The following is a 23,039-nucleotide window of genomic DNA, read 5'->3' as shown; positions in this document are numbered from 1 at the left end:
ACGCCATTCTCCGGCCTCAGCCTCCCGAGTAGCTGGGACTACAGGCGCCCGCCACCTCGCCCGGCTAGTTTTTTGTATTTCTTAGTAGAGATGGGGTTTCACCGTGTTATCCAGGATGGTCTCGATCTCCTGACCTCGTGATCCACCCGTCTCGGCCTCCCAAAGTGCTGGGATTACAGGCTTGAGCCACCGCGCCCGGCCAAAAAGAATATCTTAATCAGCTCTTTGTTAGCTCTTTACTTTTGGTATTTGGAAAAAATCTCTGGAGTTCATTGTGTAAGAATTAGAAACCTCACCTTTGGTGCACAGCTTAGTTTGCAGTAGAACTGTTAGGTGCTCTTCAGGGGATGTTAAAAACTTTTCACTCTTGGTATTTACATTAAAAACTATTTTGTTGTAGAACAATGAGAAAATCCAGATTTGCAGTTGATATTTAGCTTGACTTACAGTGTGGCTTTCTGCTGTTTGTCGTAAGGGACTAGATTTGTCAAGTTTTGCTCAGAGAGGAGGCCTAGCAGCAGTGGGTGGCTTAGACCACACGTGGGGATGGATCTGCAGGGGGAAGGGCGGTGTCAGCATTGGCTGAATTAGAGGCTGAATTAGATGACCCCTCATCCCCCAGTTGTCTTCTTACTCAGATGATTCTGGTTGTTCGGGTACTGGCCATGCACTGCTGTCTGTATCTTTGTGCGTGGTGCAGGCCTGGAAAAGCGTCCACCCTTTGCACTTTTTTCCCAGCTGGCTGAGATTCCCACAGCATCCTGACTCTGCTTCCGGTCTCCTGTGCAGACGCAGACTATGGCTTTTAAGTTGTTGCACAGGTCATGGGCTCTGTTCACATGTGCTGCAGGTCATTTTGAGACTCAAGGATGAAGAGTTGTATCTGCCTCTTCCTGTCAGTCTTCTGTGTGAATCCTGTTTTTTGTTTTGAGACGGAGTTTCACTCTTATTGCCCAGGCTGGAGTGCAATGGCGTGATCTTGGCTCACCGCAACCTCTGCCTCCTGGGTTCAAGCGATTCTCCTACCTCAGCCTCCCAAGTAGCTGGGATTACAGGCATGCGCCACCATACCCTGCTAAGTTTTTTTATTTTTAGTAGAGATGGGGTTTCTCCATGTTGGTCAGGCTGATCTCGAACTTCCGACCTTGGGTGATCCACCTGCCTCGGCCTCCCAGAGTGCTGGAATTACAGGCGTGAGCCGCCACGCCCAGCCATAAATCCTGTTTTTCCATGGTCCAGTGTCTAAGAGATTCTGGTCTGATGAATGAAACCCTTGTGTGTCCCCTGTGGCTTTGAGATACAGTGTCTTTTAACACAGGTGCTTGCCCTGTGCACCCTGGTGTGCCATTCAATAACATCGCGTCACTGGGGTCTGAGGAAAAGAGGCAGTGTGATCTGCTCCAGTGGATGGGGAAGCAGGAAAGGGTCGGAAACCCGAATGGATCAGCCCAGAATCCAGCATTGCCAACGCGTCCCTGGCCCTCCCCTCCTGCCCAGGTGACAGGTGTGGTGTGTGCTGGTCCTCAGCCCTGCCCAGGAGACAGTTGTGGTGTGTGCAGGTCCTTAGCCTTGTCCAGGTGACAGGTGTGGTGTCTGTGGGTCCTCAGCTATGCTCAGGTGACAGGTATGCTGTGCGCTGGTCCTCAGCCCTTCCCTGGTGACAGGTGTGGTGTGTGCTGGTCCTCAGCCCTGCCCAGGAGACAGTTGTGGTGTGTGCAGGTCCTTAGCCTTGTCCAGGTGACAGGTGTGGTGTACACGGGTCCTTAGCTGTGCCCAGGTGACAGGTGTGGTGTCTGTGGGTCCTCAGCTATGCCCAGGTGACAGGTATGCTGTGCGCTGGTCCTCAGCCCTTCCCTGGTGACAGGTGTGGTGTGTGCTGGTCCTCAGCCATGCCCAGGTGACAGGTGTGGTGTACACGGGTCCTTAGCTGTGCCCAGGTGACAGGTGTGTTGTGTGCTGGTTCTCAGCCCTTCCCTGGTGACAGGTGTGGTGTGCGCGGGTCCTCACCCTACCCAGGTGGCAGGTGTCCTGTGCGCTGGTCTTCAGCCATGCCCAGGTGACAGGTGTGGTGTGTGTGGGTCCTCACCCTACCCAGGTGGCAGGTGTCCTGTGCGCTGGTCTTCAGCCATGCCCAGGTGACAGGTGTGGTGTGTGTGGGTCCTCACCCTACCCAGGTGGCAGGTGTCTTGTGCGCTGGTCTTCAGCCATGCCCAGGTGACAGGTGTGGTGTGTGTGGGTCCTCACCCTGCCCAGGTGACTGATGTGGTGTGCGCAGGTCCTCAGCCGTGCCCAGGTGACAGGTGTCCTGTGCGCTGGTCCTCAGTTGTGCCCAGGCTTGGGCTGTGGGTGCCGCCCATTCCTAGTGGACATGGAATCCTTGTGTTACTGAGTGACCTGCCTGTGCCGGTTGCTGTACCAGCGAGCTTTTCTGTCGCAGTTGCTTTTTAATAGTATCCATTAAGTAGACTTTTCACAAGAAAAGAATATGACTTACTAAAAAAAGTTCGAGCAATATTTCTTCTGATTGTAAGAGTAATCTTAGTTGCAGAAAATTTAAAAAAATTATAGGAAAGCAAAAAGAAGAAAAGTTACGTTCATATGTGAGCTGAACTGTTAGGATTTTATAGCGTATGCCTGTTGGATTCCTATTTAGCTGTGTGTGATAAAGCAGCTTTTCCAAGATGGGAACGTACTGTACCTTCTGTTTCTAATCTTTTTACCTCAGTATATTGTCAGTGTTTTCTCTGGTCAGTTATTTTTTTCTACCATGTTTTTAGCAGCTATACGTTTATTTGGTACGTTGGGGAGTTGTAGATGGTCAGTTACTGAAAACGTGGATTAACCTGGGAAATAATTTTTAAAAGATGCTGTACCTAAACACTTCATTTTACATTCAAACAAATGTGCATCTGGTCCCCAAATCTCTTGCCTCTGGACTGAACTCCTCTTCTTGGAGAATGGGGCCACCCCTTCGAGCCACACCCAGCACCGTACGGGTTTTGATTTCTGTAGATTGAGTGGAGAACGTAAAAGACATCTCAGGACACAGAGTGCAGCCTCCGGGGTTGTTTGCAGTTTTCCCAGGATGCTGATAACAGAGCCGCTGGTGTAAAGGGGTGTCTGGAATGAACAAGGCTGAGTCTGAGACACATGCGGATCTGTCCAAGAGAGTCCTTTCGGCCTGGCGCTGTATGGGAGAGCCGGCGGAGTTAGGAGAGCTCTTCCTGCTGCATGCATGGGCCTCAGTAATTACCCACTGCCCTGTGGTTGGGGATTCTAGTGGTTTCCAGTTAAATCTTCTCAAATTTGCACAAATCCAGGATGAGTTTTAGGATGAACTGCTGGAGGTGAAATTGCCTGTGTGCGTGTATGTCTGCGAGTACAAACGCTGGTCTTTGAGACGTGCCGTCAGGCTTTTTAGCTGCTGTGTAGTCATTTACTTCCCCTCCTCGAGAGTATTAATGGCTCGGAGTAATTTGTATGGGACTTATTTTAGACTGCTGTTTCTTTTGCCTTTAAGAAAAATCAGGGTTTGAATGAAAATATCTCATGTCACCACTGTTGATAGAATCCGAATTATATTTTGCAGGGAAGCAGGATGAAGAGGGAGATGACCGTGGTGGGAGTTCAGCCTCTGGCTTTGTTTTCATGCCTGAGTTTGAGGTCATACCTCTTACCTAGTTATTGACTCTTGGAAGCCATTCCTGCTTTAGGGCATCCTTTGACTCCCGGAGTCGTTTTTAAGTTTAGAAGCCTTATCTGGAATGATGCAGCATGGAGGACAGATGTCTGCCTCAGCGTCATCCAGCTAGCCCAAATTGAGCTGTCTGTGGACGAGGGGTTCCTCTCGCTTTGGGAGACCCCGGGTGTCCCCTCCCCCAGCACGGCCAGGTTGGGGAGGAGGAGTCACACATTCAACAGCTCAGGGGGTGTGCAGCCACAGAACTGGAAACTCTGGTCTGCGGGCTCCGTGTCTGGGAGCTCTGCAGGCCGGCGGTGCAGTCGGCTAGCCACGATGACTTTTGCCTGGACTTAACCTCTTTTTTCTCTAACAAATGGAAAAGGAGTTCCCATTGGAGTGGCCGGACCAAATCCTGTTCTGGGGTGGAAGGGGATGAAGGTGGTCAGCATCGAGGGTGATGTTGATGCCCATTCGTGTCCTCAGTGTCTGTCCCATCCCAGGCCGTGGTTCCAGTGGCATTTATCACACGTGGATGCTGATCCTGGAAGCCATGCTTCGTGTTTTTGGGCATTGGTTCCCTGGAGCCCCGTTTTTGCTCACTGTTGAGACAGAAAGGCTGCTGGTGAGGAGGCTGTGCATCCCCTCGCCCCAACCTGTCCTGAGCTTGCCTGACAGTGCCTCCTTGTGGGTGGGCATCAAACCCCGCACCTGAGTCTGCTGTGGCTCTGGTCAGGGTGGGTGTCCTGGGCCCTCCGGACACCCCGTCTGGCCAGGGTTACTGCTCCGTGCTGACCCCAGGCCACCCTGGAGGAGTGTTTCTGAGAGTGCCGGTGGCTCACTCTGTCCTTGGATGACTTGGTTTTTGTTAAAATGGAAATTTAAATTCTTTCTAAAAGAGAAAAGAGTTTAATGTAAAAACTTTTCCAGAGGAGAAATTAGATGAACATATTGTTACTTTTAAAGTTAGCTGATACGATAAGTAAACAGATGAACGGAGATGGTCTCCACTTCCCACAGGCTGGCAGTATACTTGGTCGAGGGCTACGGGGCGGCTCTTCCCTGAGGCCCCAGGCCTGGACCCCGTCGCGCTGTCCAGCAGCGTGTGCTGCATTTCCCTGGGGAGCATTTTCCTACCGGGCCTGTGTGACGTGTTGTGGAGGAAGCTGTGTGAGGCAGGGGTTCCAGGGGCCTGCACGGCTGGACCTTGCTAGCCCTGGGACCTCAGGTGGGGACTCCTGGCCTCTGTGTGCTCGCCTATCCCATGTGGGTGGCCAGCCACCCTCCCTAACAGGGCAGTGAGGGAGAAAGGAGGGCGTCAGCTGCTGGCCCCGTCCTGGCTGAACTTGGGTGGATGCAAAAGAGTGAACATAAGGCTTTGACGAAATTAGGAGCACCTCATAGGCCTGGGCTCGGGGTCAGACCTTCTCCCAGCCACAAGGGACTGGTCTGATCAGAGCTGGAGGGACGGCCATTGCCGCGTGCCCAGTGTGAGGGCTCTGAGCTCAGGAGCCAGCAGCCAGGCACGCTGGGACTCTGTGGCCCCTGCCTCTGACCCAGTGTTGCACAGAGGGGCCCTGGCTTGCCCTGGGCACTGTTTAGAATGATTGAGGCGGTGGCGGTTGGCCAGACACAGGAGAGATGGAGTCTCCGAGGGAGCAGGCCTCTCCTGCAGGCTGCGGCTTCCAGGAGGGCTTCGGGCATGAGGTGTTTGAACACAGCAGTGACTTCATAAGAAAAGAGAGCGGAGCTGCTGACATTTCAGGTGAGTCGTTGTCAAGAGTGTGGAATCCAACTGTGCTGGGAGCCACTTGCTGGTCCCTGGCCAAGTCCCTGTCTGGTCCCTCTACTCCCCACCACCCCAGCCCTGGAAAACCTCGCCTGCCAGGTTCATACTGCACAACCCAGTGCAGCCTGCCCCAAAGACAGCCGGAGGCAGGATGCAAGCACCTGTTTAACGGCTGTGGAACTAATGTATGGGTTTTCCAGGCGGTTTTGCATTTGTGCCTATTGTAGATAGGAGCATCTTTTGCTGTTTTTCTGCTGGAAAAGCAGGCTTTAGAGTGGTGGCTGAAAGTCTGATTATAGATCATATAGATTAGAGCAGCCTCTGCTGGGAGAGGGATGCTGGGTTCCTGCCTTCCAGGTGTCTGCTCGCAAGTGGATGGGCCCCACCCTCTGTGCTTGCTGGGGCTTCAGAATCCATTGGTTTCCTGAAGGTTCTGGTGCCCCCTGAAGCACAGCCCCACCTCCCCAACCTGCCCCTCCTGTGACTCGCGTTGTGTGTGAACTTACCTCCTTGCTCTTCAGCTTCCCTGCCTGGTGGCTCCAGGCTGTGCCCTGAGGACCTGGGGTTTGTGTTGCCCACTTGGGTGGAATCTGCACCCCCCTTTCCTCTTCATTTAAGTTGCGTGGGGCCGGGAGGAGGCGTTCTCTGCCCCTGCATGGCTTGCACTGTGGCTCTGGCTGCCGTCCGTCTGCCCGCTCGGGGATGCCAGCTTCCTCTGACTCTTTCTTAGAGTGACATTGGGCCCCACCTTCGCCTGCAGCTCAGCACCTCTGGATGGACCTCGTTAGGCGTGCGGTTTTTCCCTTAATTTAGGGGATGAAATTGCTTTATTGCTTTGTTTAGTTATGACAATGGAAAGATTATTTAAAAACAGTGGTGCAGAAAGGTATCAGAAAGTAAGCAGCCATCTGAAATGACAGTCATGGGGGCTCTGCTGTTAAGCCTTTTTGGTGATTGTTTTTGGGGATAACCTAGATGTGTGTGTTGAAACACACATGTACAGTATGGAATTTTAAGTAAATGAACTCACGTTTTGTTCACTGCTAATTTTTACTCAACAGTTTGTCCTACGTTTTTTTTTCACATCAGTAAATATAAGCAGAGATAATTCTAAAAAGTTTGTGGAACATTTCAGACACACACAAAAGAGAGAGATTGTGCTGCTGCCTCATCCCTGTCACGGACCTGGGTGACTCCCTGCCTGGCCAGGGTGATTATTAAGTAGTTATTAAATACTCTGACATGTGTCTCTGAGAGATAGTCATTCACTCTTATTGTCACATGGGCAGCATTTAGATTTCTCAAGTTGTCTCAAATTTGGAAAGTTTGTTTGCATTGGAGCCTCGCCCCCTTTCCGCAGCTGCTGGAGTCTGGTCTCGTCGATGCACCCTCACTTACTCCACCCTGTTGATGCGCTGCCCTGGCTGAGTGTTCATCCTTCAAAACCTTACCCTCAACGGTGTTGGGGCCTTTGGGAGTGACTAGGATTGATTGAGGGCACGAGGGTGTAGCCCCTCTGCCTGTTGGATCAGCGTCCTTATAAGCCAGTCCCCAGGGCGAGCCTGCCCTTTTCCCGCCTTATGAGGCCCAAGGAGGAGGTGGTAGGTACAGCCTGGAAGCTGGCTCTGCCCTGACCTCCCACTTCCACCTCCAGGACTGCGAGAGAGAATCCTTGCACTTAGGGCTCCAGGACCGTGAGAGAGAACCCAGGACTGTGAGAGAGAACCCTTGCAGGTAGGATAGGGCTCCAGGATCACGAGAGAGAACCCAGGACTGTGAAAGAGAACCCTTGTACTTAGGGCTTCAGGACTGCCAGAGAGAATCCTTGTATGTAGGACTCCAGAACCGTGAGGGAGAACCCTTGCACTTAGGGCTTCAGGACTGCGAGAGAATCCTTGTGCTTAGGGCTCCGGGACTACAAGATACAACCCTCACACGTAGGGCTCCAGGACTGCAAGGGAGAACCCTCACATGTAGGGCTCCAGGACTGCAAGTGAGAACCCAGAATCATGAGAGAGAATCCTTGCATGTAGGGCTCCGGACCATGAGAGAGAAGCTTTGCACATAGTGCTCCAGGACCGTGAGAGAGAAACCAGGACCGTGAGAGAGAGTCCTTGCACGTAGGGCTCCAGGACTGCAAGAGAGAACCCAGAACCGTGAGACAGAATCCTTGCCCGTAGGGCTCCAGGACCATGAGAGAGAACCCTCGCACGTGGGGCTCCAGGACCGTGATAGAGAACCCAGTACCGTGAGAGAGAACCCTTGCATGTGGGGCTCCAAGACCGTGAGAGAGAACCCTTGCACGTAGGGCTCCAGGACCGTGAGAGAGAACCCAGTACCGTGAGAGAGAACCCTTGCATGTGGGGCTCCAAGACCGTGAGAGAGAACCCTTGCATGTGGGGCTCCAAGACCGTGAGAGAGAACCCTTGCACGTAGGGCTCCAGGACCGTGAGAGAGAACCCAGTACCGTGAGAGAGAACCCTTGCACGTAGGGCTCCAGGACCGTGAGAGAGAACCCAGTACCGTGAGAGAGAACCCTCGCACGTGGGGCTCCAGGACCGTGATAGAGAACCCAGTACCGTGAGAGAGAACCCTTGCATGTGGGGCTCCAAGACCGTGAGAGAGAACCCTTGCACGAAGGGCTCCAGGACCGTGAGAGAGAGCCCTCACATGTAGGGCTGCAGGATTGTGAGAGAGAACCCAGAACCATGAGAGAGAATCCTTGCACATAGGGCTCCGGGACCATGACAGAGAACCTTCCCACGTAGGGCTCCAGGACCGCAATAGAGAACTCAGGACTGCAAGAGAGAACCCAGGACCCAGCACTGTGAGAGAAAATCCTTGCATGTAGGGCTCCAGGACCATGAGAGAAGGAACCCAGGACTGTGAGACGGAACCCTTCTACGTAGGGCTCCAGGACCGCGAGAGAGAACCCAGGACTGCGGGAGAGAACCTTTGGACCTACGGCTCCAGGACCGTGAGAGAGAACCCTCGCACGTAGGGCTCCTGGACCGCGCGAGAGAGCCCAGGACTGTGGGAGAGAACCTTTGGACCTACGGCTCCAGGACCGTGAGAGAGAACCCTCGCACGTAGGGCTGCAGGCTGTGGTGTTTGGTGGCGGAGTCTGAAAGGACTAAGACATGGCTCACATGTTTATTTAGGTTGCTTGCAGCACTTTGTTTTTATCTAAGCAGGTGTGTGATAAATGCACTGGCTGGGTTAGGCTTCCAAGTACCCTCCTAATGGGTTCTTGGAAGTACAGCTGCCCAGGTAGGGATTGAGGACTGGGCAGAGGACCTGGGCGCTGCCAGCCACGGCATCTCTGCCAGCCCAGGAGTGCACGTTTTTGTTTGCACTTCTCAGAGCACTACTGGGATAGCTAGAGCGTCTTGTCTTACGTTTGTTAACAGCTTTGTGTCTTGTGTATTTTTCTATTAGGTGTTTGTCTTTTAATCAACTTCTGATTCTTATCCAAGAACAAAGTTTGAGTCTCCATTTCGGTAAAGTTTTTCTTTACCTTCAGAAAAATTAGGATGTTTGTGAAAATTTTAGTTTTGCAAATATATACCTTGCATGTAGATTTGATCTTAGGGGTTATATGTTTTTAAAATTTGTTATTATCAATGAGTGTTTTTATCCATTGTATTTTCTTTCTTTCTTCTTTTTTTTTTTTTTTTGAAACAGTCTCGCTCTGTTGTCCAGGCTGGAGTGCAGTGGCGCTATCTCGGCTCACTGCAAGCTCTGCCTCCTGGGTTCATGCCATTCTCCTGCCTCAGCCTCCCGAGTAGCTGGTACTACAGGTGCCCGCCACCACGCCTGGCTAATTTTTTGTATTTTTTAGTAGAGACGGGGTTTCACCGTATTAGCCAAGATGATCTCGATCTCCTGACCTCGTGATCTGCCCGTCTTGGCCTCCCAAAGTGCTGGGATTAGAGGTGTGAGCCATCATGCCTGGCCACCCATTGTATTTTCTAACTGGTTATTATTGCTTATAAAGGTCTGCTTTTTCTAGTATACTTTTTTCTTAATTTTTTTCATTTTTTTTCTATTTTTATTTTTTATTTCCATAGGTTTTTGGAGAACAGGTGGTATTTGGTTACATGAATAAGTTCTTTAGTGGTGATTTTTGAGATTTTGGTGCACCCATCACCCAAGCAGTGTACACTGAACCCAATTTGTAGTCTTTTATTCCTCACCCCCTTCCCACCCTTTCCCCCAAGTCCCCAAAGTCCATTGTATCATTCTTATGCCTTTGCATGCTCACAGCTTAACTCCCATTACTTTTGTTTTTATGTTTTCTTTACTCTGCTTGATATTTTCTAGCATTCTTATGACTTAAAAAAACTTTAGTGAGGCTGGGCGTGGTGGCTCACGCCTGTAATCCCAGCGCTTTGGGAGGCCGAGGCGGGTGGATCACGAGGTCAGGAGTTGAAGACCAGCCTGGCCAAGATGGTGAAACTCCGTCTACTAAACATACAAAAAATTAGCCAGATGTGTTGGCAGGCGCCTGTAATCCTAGCTACTCAGGAGGCTGAGGCAGGAGAATTGCTTGAACTCTGAGGGTGGAGGTTGCAGTGAGCTGAGATTGCGCCCCTGTACTCTAGCCTGGGTGACAGAGTGAGACTCTGTCTCAAAAAAAAAAAAAAAAAAACCTCAGTGAATAATAATATGTAAAGTGCAAGAAAACCTAAAGAATGATAACATACCTACTATAGAATACACAGATGTGAAGTATACAGCTAAATGGATTTTAAACATCACACACACTATGTCACCACTGCCCAGATGGCAACACAGCCATCCAGGAGCCTCCCACATGCGCCTAGGGCAGTCCCCCTGCCATGATTCTCCTCCCGTGCTGGAGTCCAGCAGTGAGAAGTCAGCTCTGCCGCCAGCCGCAGTGCCTTGTGCTAAGGATACCACTACCGCTGCAGATGCATTCTCAGGAACGGACGTTCGCTGTGTCCTGTCTTTGGCGCACGTCTGTGCGTGTCTGTGGAGGATTTGCATGGTTTGGCCCTGTGGGGTCGCTGAGCTGGGGGCAGACCCAAGGGGGCTTGCTCCTGTGCCCACAGCTGTTGGGCAGCAGGGCGTGATGGCTCCTGGGGTGCTGGGCGCCTGTGGCCTCCACCTGCATTCCTGGCGCCCGAGGGTGCTGTGTGTCGCTTCTGCTCCCGGGCTGCAGAAGGGCCTCTTTGTCTTGATGCGGAGTGGCGTCTCCAGTCCACGCGCAGGAGTTGGGCTGTCTGTCTGTCTCTTTGTTCTGACTTGCAGGGCTGCTTCTCTGCTCTGGGTGTGGTCCTGCCTCGGGTCTGCATGTTGCAGGCATGTCCTCCCTGGCTGCGGCACTCTTGATTTTTTTTTTTTAAATGGCTCCCTTTGATGAGGAGACTTTCACTGCCCTTTTCTCTTTCCTTGGGTGCAAATGGTACAATTCTTTGGCCTTTTTAACATCATCGTGTTTGCTTCTTACGTTTTTCTTTATTTTCCCTCCTGCTATCTCTGCTCCAAACCGGATAGTTGATCTCACTGTCTAATGTGCAGTTATTGTATTTTCTGCTCTGGAACTTTCTTTTGGTTTCTTTTATAGGTTTTAGTTCTTTGCTAAAATGGTCAAACCTGAGTTTTAATTTCTTGAGCGTCTGATCAGTTACTCTGGTGATTTCACCCCCATCCCTGTGGGTCTGGCTCTCTAGTGATTTCACCCCCATCCCTGCGGGTCTGGCTCTCTGGTGATTTCACCCCCATCCCTGTGGGTCTGGCCCCGTGCTCTTGGTTTTTGGTCACGACTTGCCCTCTTGTCCTGTGGCCTGTTGGGCATTTATATCAGAGTCTGTGGAGGAAGTGCAGGGCCCTTCTCAGCAGCTGGGCCGCAGATGGTGGCGACGGATCCCTCGGGTCTTGGTGTCTGGGCTTCATGCTGGGTGAGGGTCTGGCTCTTTGAGTTTCCAGGTCTTTCTTCTCAAGGTGTGGCCCTTGGGGGGTCCCAACCCCAGTACGGGGGCTTTGCTTGGAGCCTTCTTCCGGGGGGCCTCAGCACTGGCCCTGCCTGCCCTGGTCATGGGTTCTCTGATTGCATTAGACAGATTCAATGGATTTAAACACATTTCTTTTTTTTTTTTAATTAATTTATTTTTTTATTATACTTTAAGTTCTAGGGTACATGTGTACAATATGCAGGTTTGTTACGTATGTATACATGTGCCATGTTGGTGTGCTACACCCATTAACTCGTCATTACATTAGGTATATCTCCTGATGCTGTTCCTCCGCCCTCCCCCCACCCCACGACAGGCCCCGGTGTGTGATGTTCCCTTTCCTGTGTCCAAGTGATTGCATTGTTCAGTTCCCACCTATGAGGGAGAACATGCGGTGTTTGGTTTTCTGTTCTTGTGATAGTTTGCTGAGAATGATGGTTTCCAGCTGCATCCATGTCCCTACAAAGGACATGAACTCATCCTTTTTTATGGCTGCATAGTATTCCATGGTGTATATGTGCCACATTTGCTTAATCCAGTCTATCATTGATGGACATTTGGGTTGGTTCCAAGTCTTTGCTATTGTGAATAGTGCCGCAAAAAACATACGTGTGCATGTGTCTTTTTTTTTTTTTTTTTTTTTTGAGACGGAGTCTCGCTCTCTCGCCCAGGCTGGAGTGCAGTGGCGCGATCTCGGCTCACTGCAAGCTCCGCCTCCCGGGTTCACGCCATTCTCCTGCCTCAGCCTCCCGAGTAGCTGGGACTACAGGCGCCCACAACCGCGCCCGGCTAATTTTTTGTATTTTTAGTAGAGACGGGGTTTCACTGTGGTCTCGATCTCCTGACCTTGTGATCCGCCCGCCTCGGCCTCCCAAAGTGCTGGGATTACAGGCGTGAGCCACCGCGCCCGGCCAATGTGCATGTGTCTTTATAGCAGCATGATTTATACTCCTTTGGGTATATACCCAGTAATGGGATGGCTGGGCCAAGTGGTATTTCTAGTTCTAGATCCTTGAGGAATCGCCACACTGTCGTCCACAATAGTTGAACTAGTTTACAGTCCCACCAACAGTGTAAAAGTGTTCCTGTTTCTCCACATCCTCTCCAGCACCTGTTGTTTCCTGACTTTTTAATGATTGCCATTCTAACTGGTGTGAGATGGTATCTCATTGTGGTTTTGATTTGCATTTCTCTAATGGCGAGTGATGATGAGCATTTTTTCATGTGGCTGTTGGCTGCATAAAAGTCTTCTTTTGAGAAGTGTCTGTTCATATCCTTCGCCTACTTTTCGATGGGGTTGTTTGTTTTTTTCTTGTAAATTTGTTTGAGTTCTTTGTAGGTTCTGGATATTAGCCCTTTGTCAGATGAGTAGATTGCAAAAATTTTCTCCCATTCTGTAGGTTTCCTGTTCACCCTGATGGTAGTTTCTTTTGCTGTGCAGAAGCTCTTTAGTTTAATTAGATCCCATTTGTCAATTTTGGCTTTTGTTGCCATTGCTTTTGGTGTTTTAGACATGAAGTCCTTTCCCATGCCTATGTCCTGAATGGTATTGCCCAGGTTTTCCTCTAGGATTTTTATGTAAACACATTTCTTCTGTAATTGTTTCCGTAGCAGGCTTGATCTGAGGCTCCTGTCCTGCCATTTCCAGACACGGCAGCTCCTGTCCTGCTCTTCCCACTTGATGCTTTTACTCGGAGCATGTTCGTGAGATGAGCCTTCACACTGTCCCGGATCTTCTTCAGACGCGAGGTTTTTTTCTGCCGCATCCCTGCTCTGTGGTGGCACCGTGTCCTCTTCCCGGACGTGGGGAGGTGTTGGCCTCTGTAGCTGAGAAAGGCTGGGCCTGGCGGTCACCCAGCGTGTCCTGTCTGGACTTAGGATCTTGAACCAGCAGCGTCTGTTGCCTCCCAGTGCCTGTTAGAAGCCCAGGTCCCCTGTCCAGCCTGTCCCAGGTGGCCCTGGCCTGTGGTGCCCTGAGTTGGTCCCGGCAGGACCACTTTCAGATTAACTCGCCCGGCTGCTGGTGAGAACACGCTCCTTGTGGGTTGTTGGTGGGGTTGTGTTCTTGTGCTTTGCCATTTGGACCCCAGTGTAGGGCAGCTCGCTGGTGGCTTCCTCAGGGTAAGCCAGCAAGGTCAGAGTCAGTCTCTTGAGGCCACCCTCACCCTCACCAGGCTCTGGTGCTTGGTGGGAGTAGGTCAGGGCAGCCCACGCAGGGTCCCCTGCAGGACCAGGGTGCCAGAGGAGTGGCTGGGGCTGCCAGAGGTTTTCCCTGAGCTCTGGGGTTGTGTTTGTTCCCAGGAGGGCCCCTGGGAGCTCCAGGCTGGGTCCCAGCCCCAGCCCCAGAGAAAGGTCTTGTGGCCAGGTGGGCGGAAGGTGCCAGCTGTTTGTGATGGGCAACCCAACAGCCAAAAGGGAGGAGCAGAGAGAGTTCTCTGCAGGAGTTAAGGGAGGAGCAGATGGAGTTACCCGCAGGAGTCAAGCGGGGAGCGTACGGAGTTACCCACAGGAGTTGAGGGAGAAGCGGACGGAGTTACCCGCAGGAGTCGAGGGGGGAGCGGATGGAGTTCTCCGCAAGAGTTGAGGGAAGAGCAGATGGAGTTACCCGCAGGAGTTGAGGGAGGAGCAGACGGAGTTACCCGCAGGATCGAGTGGGGAGTGGACAGAGTTACCTGCAGGAGTTGAGGGAGGAGCAGATGGAGTTACCCACAGGAGTCGAGTGGGGAGCAGACGGAGTTACCCGCCTGAGTCGAGGGAGGAGCGGACGGAGTTCTCCGGAGGAGTTGAGGGAGGAGCGGACGGAGTTACCCGCAGGAGTCGAGTGGGGAGTGGATGGAGTTACCCGCAGGAGTTGAGGGAGGAGCGGACGGAGTTCTGCACAGAAGTTGAGGGAGGAGCAGACGGAGTTACCCGCAGGAGTCGAGGGGGTAGTGGATGGAGTTACCCGCAGGAGTTGAGGGAGGAGCGGACGGAGTTACCCGCAGGAGTCGAGTGGGGAGCAGACGGAGTTACCCGCCTGAGTCGAGGGAGGAGTGGACGGAGTTCTCCTCAGGAGTCGAGGGGGTAGCGGACGGAGTTCTGCGCAGAAGTTGAGGGAGGAGCAGACGGAGTTACCCCCAGGAGTTGAGGGAGGAGCGGATGGAGTTACCCGCAGGAGTTGAGGGGGGAGTGGACGGAGTTACCCGCAGGAGTTGAGGGGGGAGTGGACGGAGTTACCTGCAGGAGTTGAGGGAGGAGCAGACGGAGTTACCCACAGGAGTCAAGGGGGGAGCAGACGGAGTTACCTGCAGGAGTTGAGGGAGGAGCAGACGGAGTTCTCCGCACAAGTCAAGGGAGGAGCAGAGAGAGTTCTCTGCAGGAGTCCTGTGCTGGGACCAGGAGGGCCCTGGTAGCAGGCAGGCCATCCTGGCTGCTGTTTACAGAGTGGCCTCTTCCCTAGGTCTCTTCATTCATTATACAGTTTAATGTGCAGTGAAGTGTTTTCTGCCCTGGAGTCTGGCGTGGACCACTCCAGTCCTCAGGGGGATCCCTCAGTGCAGCTGGGTCACTTTCTTCTTGCCTCTGCTTACTTTTGAAATTAAGATTGTTTCTTGACACTTTTTTGGCTGTTGTGAAGGCAGAGCTGAGTGGCTGTGATAGAGACTGGATGACCCTCAAGCCTGAATCATTTGCTGGGTCCCCCCTGAGAAGTGTGTGGCCCTGGTGTCCCTCTCTCCAGCCCTCCCCTGGGCCTGGCTTGTGAACCTGTGATGTCGGGACTGCAGGGCCCCTGCTGGGCCGTTTTCTTACCAGGCAAAATTCCTGCTTCACAGAGTTGATGCCAGGGCCGTCAAATCTTTTGTCTTCCCTGGGCCACATTGCAAGAAGAAGAATTGTCTTGGGCCACATAAAGTAGAATAACACTAACAATAGCTGAGGTAAAAAAAAAAAAAACTCATAAAATTTGCAAATTTGTGTTGGGCTGCATTCAAAGGTGTCTCGGGCCACATACAGCCTGCAGGCCACGGCTCAGATAAGCCTGGTTTACACTTTAGTGGGGAGCCGTTAGCAATGGAAATGGTAAATTGTTCAGTAGATTAGAAAGTACAGAGAAGAGCGGGGCAGAGAGTGGTGAGACGGTGCGGGGTCCGGCATGTGCCCCACCTGGCTGCTGTGTGCCACTGGCTGACCCCTCACTGGCTGTGTGGGGGAGCGTCCTCTTCACGCCCGCACACCCTCCTGGGTCTCTAGGGCTTGTGTGTCGAGTGTAGGGGAGCGTCCTCTTCACGCCCTTGCATCCTCCTGGGTCTCTAGGGCTTGTGTATCACCAGGGAATTAGCCCCCTGGACACACCCTGGTGGGTGCTGGCTGGCAGGGAAGGAGGCGATGAGGGCCCGGGCAGCGCCTCCATCCGGGCCAGGCGAGTGCAGCTCCAGGTTGTGAGAACCGTGGTCACCTGTGTGTTTTAAAGATGACGGCAGTGATAGGCCCCCTTTTAGGCCTGGAACGGAAGTTAGTCCCATTCGTAGACCCTGTCACAAAGTGGGCACTGGTGAGGTTTATTAAACGATGTCATCTTTAATAATTCTCGTTTTTAGTTGGTTCAGCTTTTTCTAGCAGCATGGTGTGTTTTGGGAACATGTGTTTTGCTGTTGTTGCTGCTACTCACAGTACGGTTTTATCTAATGTAAGACAAGAGAATAATCAACTGTTATCTCCATTAACTATAAACACAAATATAGTTGAACACAGTTTTTCTAATAGAAATTAAGGTTAGTTTTAGCCAAGGGGCACCTTTGCTGTTGGCTTATATGTGAATGTGTTTAGCACCTTGAGGTGTCCTTACTGGGAGGTAGGGCTGCATCTTGAGTATAAAGATTTAACAGGAAAATAAGTCCAGTGCACATGTCTTAAAATTTCAGCAGTATGTTAAACTAATAGCAATTTCAGCAGTATGTTAAACACAGGAAGCTGGGCCAGGCGTGGTAGCTTACGCCTGCTTGAGCCCAGGGGTTCGAGACCAGCCTGGGCAACATAATGAGACCTCGTCTCTACTAAAAGTTAAAGAAATACTAGCCCGGCATGGGGTGCGTGCCTGTCCTAGCTGCTTCGGAGGCTGATGTGGGAGGATGGCTTGAGCCCAGAAGGTCAAGCCTGCAGTGAACTGAGGTCTTACCACTGCACCCCCGTATGGGTGACAGAGTAAGAGCCTGTCTCCAAAAAAAAAAGTCAAATGAAACTGTTTGTGTTTTGGTGCTTTTTACTGAGTTCCTGTGGGTCACAGCCCATGAGAAATGTAAGGAGGACCCACATGAGGGTCTTTCCTACAGCTCCTTACATACTCAAGCTGTCAGTTGTGGTTTTGTAGTATCTACTAAATATCAACCCATAGGAATGACTTCATATCAAACAATCACAGAGGCTATACTTGGGTGTGTCTTAGTCAGTTCTAAAGTGTCAGTGGAGACCCAGACTCACACCCACACTCCTAAAGACAGGACACAGGACAGGAGAGGCTGTGGCCTTGGATCCTGCGTGGCTTACGTGGGGTTGCTTATTCAGGTGCTGGCTTTGACATGGGAGCTAGCAAGGCCACAGCTGGCCCCTGGTCTGGAGAGTGGGGACTTGGGTGCCAAGGCCACTTTGCCATTGCCCAGCAGGCCAATGTGCACCCGTGTGCATCCTGTTGACACGAACACTGAGCAGACCGACCCCGGCCGGTGTTCCTGTTAACAAGTCCCGTTTAGCAGCCAGCATTTATAGCCAGCCTGGGACCTGCCTGCCTGGCGGGACCCCGGTGGTTCTGTGTCCTAGGAGCCTCTCTTAGTTCCGGGCCAACCAGGACGGGTCGTTACCCCACATACAGGGTTCTCAGTGTTCACACGCTATGCTGGGGGTCTGGTGCTGTTGTCTCGGGCAGGAGCGGAGGCTGAGGGTCTGCATGTTTACTGCCCTGAGTGGGCTCTGTCCCCGGAGCGAGTTGGAGCCCACGTGGGGAGGTTGTGGTCTCCAGGTGGGCAGCAGTGAGTCATGAACCTCAAGCTCTTGGTAGGTTTTTGTCGGGATGTGGCTGGCTGAGCTTCCTCGTGGCTGCGTGGAGCCTCAGCGGGGCATTGTGTTTGATGGCAAATGGGATTTAAATCATGGCATCGTCACTGTCTTTTTCAGGGACAATGCTGCACTTAGTTCTTGCGACTCTTCCTGTTGTCAGCCAAGGGGGTCGTCATAACGATCTTCCCTGTCCTTGGGGGTCACCTTCCAGGAAGGGGGGTGTCAGAGAGTGAGTGCAGCTTTGAAAGGCTGATGCTGAGGGTGTGGCATGTGGGATCCCGTTCTTCAGACGACAGTGCCAGTGAGCTTTCCGTGTGGAGCTAAGTTTGCGCAGGGTTCAAGATCCCTTCGAAAATAAATTCAGTGACGACCTGGTTGATGAAAATAATCACTTTTTTTTAATGTTCTAGAGAAAACTCTTTAACTGCTGTGTTATCTATTGCTGTGAAACAGATGAATGTAGTGGCTTAAAACAATACGCTCTCTTACCCCCACACAATGGCTGTGGGCCCGGAGTTTGGGAGTGGCTCGGTTGGGTGCTTCTGTCCTGGAGTCTCACGCAGTTGCAGTTGAGACGTTGCCCAGCTCTGCAGACCTCAAGACCAAGGTCTGGGAGTTAGCAGGAGGAGCCCTCAGCACCACGACCACCTCAGGGCCTCCTGAGTATCCTCACACCATGGCACCAGCTTTCGCAAGAGGGCAGGGAGTGACCTAGCTTCAGAAGTTGCCCCTTATTTCCATCCTCCTGGGGGTCGGGTCACAGAAGTCAGTTCAGGGAGAAAGTGGCGCAATGTTGAGTGTCCGCAGGGGATCCTGTGGGAAGGTGGTGCGGTGGTGAGTGTCCGCAGGGGATCCTGTGGGAAGGTGGTGCGGTGGTGGGTGTCCGCAGGGGATCCTGTGGGAAGGTGGTGCGGTGGTGGGTGTCCGCAGGGGATCCTGTGGGAAGGTGGTGCGGTGGTGGGTGTCCGCAGGGGATCCTGTGGGAAGGTGGTGCGGTGGTGAGTGTCCGCAGGGGAGCCGGTAGGAGATGGTGCGGTGGTGGGTGTCCGCAGGGGATCCTGTGGGAAGGTGGTGCGGTGGTGGGTGTCCGCAGGGGATCCTGTGGGAAGGTGGTGCGGTGGTGAGTGTCCGCAGGGGAGCCGGTAGGAGATGGTGCGGTGGTGGGTGTCCGCAGGGGATCCTGTGGGAAGGTGGTGCGGTGGGGAGTGTCTGCCGGGGAGCCCGTTGGAAAGGCGGTGTGGTGGTGGATGTCTGCAGGAGGGCCCATTGGAAAGGCAGCACAGTGGTGGGTATTTGCAGGAGAGCTTGTCCTGGTTGCTTGGGCTGCCGTCACAAGAATACTGTGACCATGAATCGGGCAGCTTGTAAACAACAGGAATCGGCTGCTCACAGCTCGGGAGCCTAGGAGTCCACTATCAAGGCCCTGGTAGGTTTGGTGTCTGGTGAGAGCCGCTGCTTGGCTGGTAAGTAGCGTCTTCTTGCCGTGCCCTCACCTGGTGGAAGGGCCAGGGAGCCCCTTTATCAGGGCACAGATTCCATCTGGGAGGCTGTGCCTTCATGGCCCAGTCACTTCGAAATACCATCCCAAGCAGGATTAGGAGGGCCACACATGAAGACACCGCAGAGCCTTCCTGGAGGCTGTGTGCCCCAGCCCCGCCGTCAGCCGCCTGCTCCCACTCACGTCTCCCCAGTTCACCCTCCTCCAGTGCTGGTTTGTAGAACATTTGTGTGAGTCCTTCAGATGATCTGTGAACAGAGGCAGTCTAGGTGGTGGTTTTGTTTTCTAGTCTCCTTTATAGAAAGGAGAGTTTGCGTTTCCCTTGTGATTTTGACACACATTGTATTATGAAATATTTTCAGTGTTTGTCAAACTCAGTGTGGAGTAAGCGCATCCCATCAAGATAGGCACTTACAGGCAGCCACAGGAACCCACTGTGTGGTTTCCTTTTAGGTCAGATTTCCTGTCTTACAGCCTCATGTTCCTAGTTGGAAATTAAGGTTGAGACTGTAGCCTCTGTAGCCAGGTGTGCGTTTGTTCTCCGCCAGCTCTGGAGAGGTCTGCTTAGAGGCCCTGCGGCCCCAGAAGTCGTGCCTCTGAGTCTGTGGTTCTTGGCTGCAGGTGGCTTTGCAGTGTCCGGGGATGATTCTGGTTGTCCCACGCGGGGTGAAGGCTGAGGATGCCACCAAACACCCTGCAGGGAGGCTGGCCCCTGGCAGAGCCGTGCAGGTGGCAGCGTCAGCACTGCTGCTGAGACAGCGCAGGGCGTCATTCATGGCCCCTGCCTCCTGGGCCCAGAGCTTCTCCAGGAGAAAGCTGAGGAAAGGGGCCAGCTGTGAGCTGCGGGTGCTTGCCAGGGATCTGGCGACACCTGAGCACGTGGCCGGTGGAACCAGCAGGCCGAGGCTGTGGATTTTGAAGTGCTATCAGCCGTTTCTACTTTCAGAAGCATGAGTTGCATAAAGAAGGGGAATGAAAGGGTTTTTCCTGGAACAAAACGATGCTTGTGGCAGACCCAGTTGGACCCACAGATGATGCCACGCTTGTGTCGGCAGTGTGACTCCGGCCCACATGTGGGCCTTGTTCTCTCCTCACTGGCTGCCGTCACTGTGTGCTCCGCATCCGTGCAGTTACCCCAGAGCTTTATGTCACAACGTTGAGGCTGGTGGAGAAAGACTGGCCCCTTCACCCCATCTCAGTATTCCTGGAAGGGCCGCCTGGGTCCACAGCCTGGCCCGTTAACTCCCTGGGCAGCTGCTGGGGAGGAGGAAGCACTGCCCGGAAGGAGGGGCTGTGCTGGTGGGTGGCCGTGACGGGGCAGTGGTCTCTTGGACCTGGGTTTCCTGGGCGTGGGCTACTCAGGGATTGCTGAGTTCCTGTCCCAGCCGGGGCTGACCACCGCGTCAATGGGGCAGAGTGAGAAACATCCAGGCCACCTGTGCCCCAGCCCCCGCGGCTGCCGAGGTCTCCCCTGGGCAGGGCCAGTTGGCGTTCTTGCAGGGCCTGTGTTGGTGCACGTGAGGAGTGTTTTCTGTGAGCAGTGGCAGAACGTTTACGGACACGAGCGTCGTGGTGGCCGGGCCAGGCCCGTGTCTGAGTGCACGGTGGCCCTAGTCGGGCTCCTCTGTTGAGGCCAGACTTGCCAGCGTTTCATGGAGGCCGCAGGCAGCCACTGCTCCTGGGGGTCTTCCACACGCCCTGCAGGCATGAGGAGGAACAGCCCCCGCTCTGTCTCTGCCCATTGGACTGTCCCCACCAACAGAAAAAAGGTGCTGTGCCATCCTGCGCAGTGCGTGCCCTGCACCAGTCCCTGGCCCTACACTTCTTAGCAGGTGTTCATTTGTTCATCCTGGTGAGGGAGGGTGATAGACAGGGACAGTGGTACAAAACAGCTTCAGAGCCCAAACCATGGTTGCCACATGCCAGGGCTGGGAGCGCAGACGCCACGCAGGGGAAGTGGGCACAGCCCTGGCTGTGTAGCGGGGAGGGCAGTCGTCCTCCACAACTGGGACTTGCTCCATCAGACCCCTGGCAGGGCTTCCTCCAGCTCCACGCACCCGGGGCTGGAGCACGCTCCACTCCCACACAGATGCTCCACTCCCACACAGACGCTCCACTCCCACACAGATGCTGGAGCTGGGCTCAAGCCTGACCAGCCCTGACCGAGGCCCTTGCCTCCTGGCCTCACCCACTAGGCCTTAACGTCTTGGATGTAACTTCCTGGCCTTACGCACCTGGCTGTTCTCTCCTGGCTGACCCACCTTTTGTTTAACTTCTCAGTCTTACCTAGTTTGCTTTCACCTCCTTGGTCATAGTCACCTGACCTTACCTACTTTGCTGTAGTGTTTTGACCTTCATCTCCTGTGGGTTCTGGCCCTCCATAGCCGCTTGGCCGTGTGTACCTGGCTCAACCACCTGTCCACACCCACTCGCCTTTTTCTAACTGGCCGTACCCTCCTGCCCTTTCTCTCCCAGGCTTAACGTCTCGGCCTTACCAACCTGGCCTGGATGGTATTGCCCTCATGGTGACCAGGACATCTGGCATCTCACACCTGTAACACACTAATGGGTGCCAGCACAAAGCCATGCACGCCGACCTTCAGGCACCATCGTTGACCATGGGTCATGCTTTTCCTGTCGTGCGTTTGTGCCGGCATAGCCCTCTGCGGGCCTGTCTGGTGTCGTGCGTTTGTGCCGGCGTAGCCCTCTGGGGGCCTGTCTGGTGCTGCATCAGGTTGGTGGCCTCAGAGGCGCCTCCTGGGTGTGGTCAGGTTCTTGCCCCATGGCTCTTTTCCTTGAGATTGCATCACAAGCTGTCTTTGGGCCCTGGGCGTGGTGGAGCCTGGATCCCAGCCCCTTGGTGTGGCCAGTGTGATGCAGCCCCTTCTGCACATCCCACCTCACCTGGCTCTGTGTGCAGGGGGTCACTGGGTCGTCCACCCACCGCCCAGCAAGTCCCACAGCCAAGGCTGGGATGGTGCCTGCTGCACAGCCAGACTCAGAAAGTGCGGTTGGACCCGGTTTGAACGTCTGTCGTTCCTGTCTTTTTTTTAGCCTCCTAGGACGTGAACTTGCCACCGTCCTCAAGCTTACGGGCAGCCCTGGCTTTCCTCATCTTCTGTGGGGAAGGGGGTTGTGAAGATGCCCAGGAAATTGTCCGGTGGTCTTGCAGGGGTCGTCTTGCTGGGCTTTTAGTCTTGGCTGCCTGGCTTGTACCTGGGCTGCCTCCCCATGTCCCCTGACTTACCTGGGTGGCACCATGGGGTCATGGCGTCTCCTTGTTCCCGTGGTGTTGTCTACAGAAGGGTGCATTCGAGTGCCTTTACTCTCAGTGAAGACAGCAACCCCCATCGCCACACCGCAGCCCCACTGCCTGAGGTGCGTGGCCTCCTCGGACCCTGGGTACTCAAGCGTGCTGCCGTGTGTGTGCTCATGCTCAGGCTGCCATGCCTGGGCTGCCAGCACGCCACTCCCAGAGGCCGCCCCTCCAAGACCTCCTCTTGGGATGGCCTTTCCTTCGCAGAGCCTAGCCCCTGGGGACTGACATTTTGTTGGGACTAGGAAGAGAATGAAACATTTCATGACTTTTCTGGAGAAGCAGGATGAGGTTGACAATTCTGATAGGAGTCCCCCTTAATGTTTCTTGCTGTGTGGCTGTACCGTTAGGTGTGTGTTACTGCCGTATAGCTGGACCATTAGGTGTGTGCCTCTGCTGTGGCTATACCGTCACGTGTGTGCCCCTGCTGTGGCTGTGCCATCACACGTGTGTTCTTGCTGTGTAGCTATACTGTCACACGTGTGCCCCTCTGTATGGCTGTACCATCATGCATGTGTGTCCAGCTGTGTGGCTGCACCATCACGTGTGTGCCCCCGCTGTGTGACTCGCCGTCACGCGTGTGCCCCCGCTGTGTGGCTGCGCCATCACGCCTGTGCCCCCGCTGTGTGGCTGTACTCTTATCTGTGCCGCCTTTCGTTTAACATTCTATTGTGAACGTTTTCCTCATTACAGTCGTGATTTTTCAAGACTGTGTAGATTTTGTAAGTCGTGGCTAATTCCTGGTGGAC

General features: G+C 53.4%; 1 protein-coding gene across 4 annotated transcripts in view; it reads left to right on the top strand.

Annotated features, from left to right (window-relative positions):
- The window catches only part of LOC105485246 (transcription factor Dp-1), a 65,369-nt gene that overhangs the window by 6,806 nt on the left and 35,524 nt on the right, over window positions 1-23,039 (top strand). The gene's annotated exons all lie outside the window — the stretch shown is intronic.

The sequence above is a fragment of the Macaca nemestrina genome, chromosome 16 (genome assembly GCF_043159975.1).
Source record: "Macaca nemestrina isolate mMacNem1 chromosome 16, mMacNem.hap1, whole genome shotgun sequence".
NCBI classification, from domain to species: Eukaryota; Metazoa; Chordata; class Mammalia; order Primates; family Cercopithecidae; genus Macaca; species Macaca nemestrina.
The sequence above is the reverse complement of the archived record's forward strand: the minus strand, read 5'-3'. Positions and strand labels throughout refer to the sequence as shown.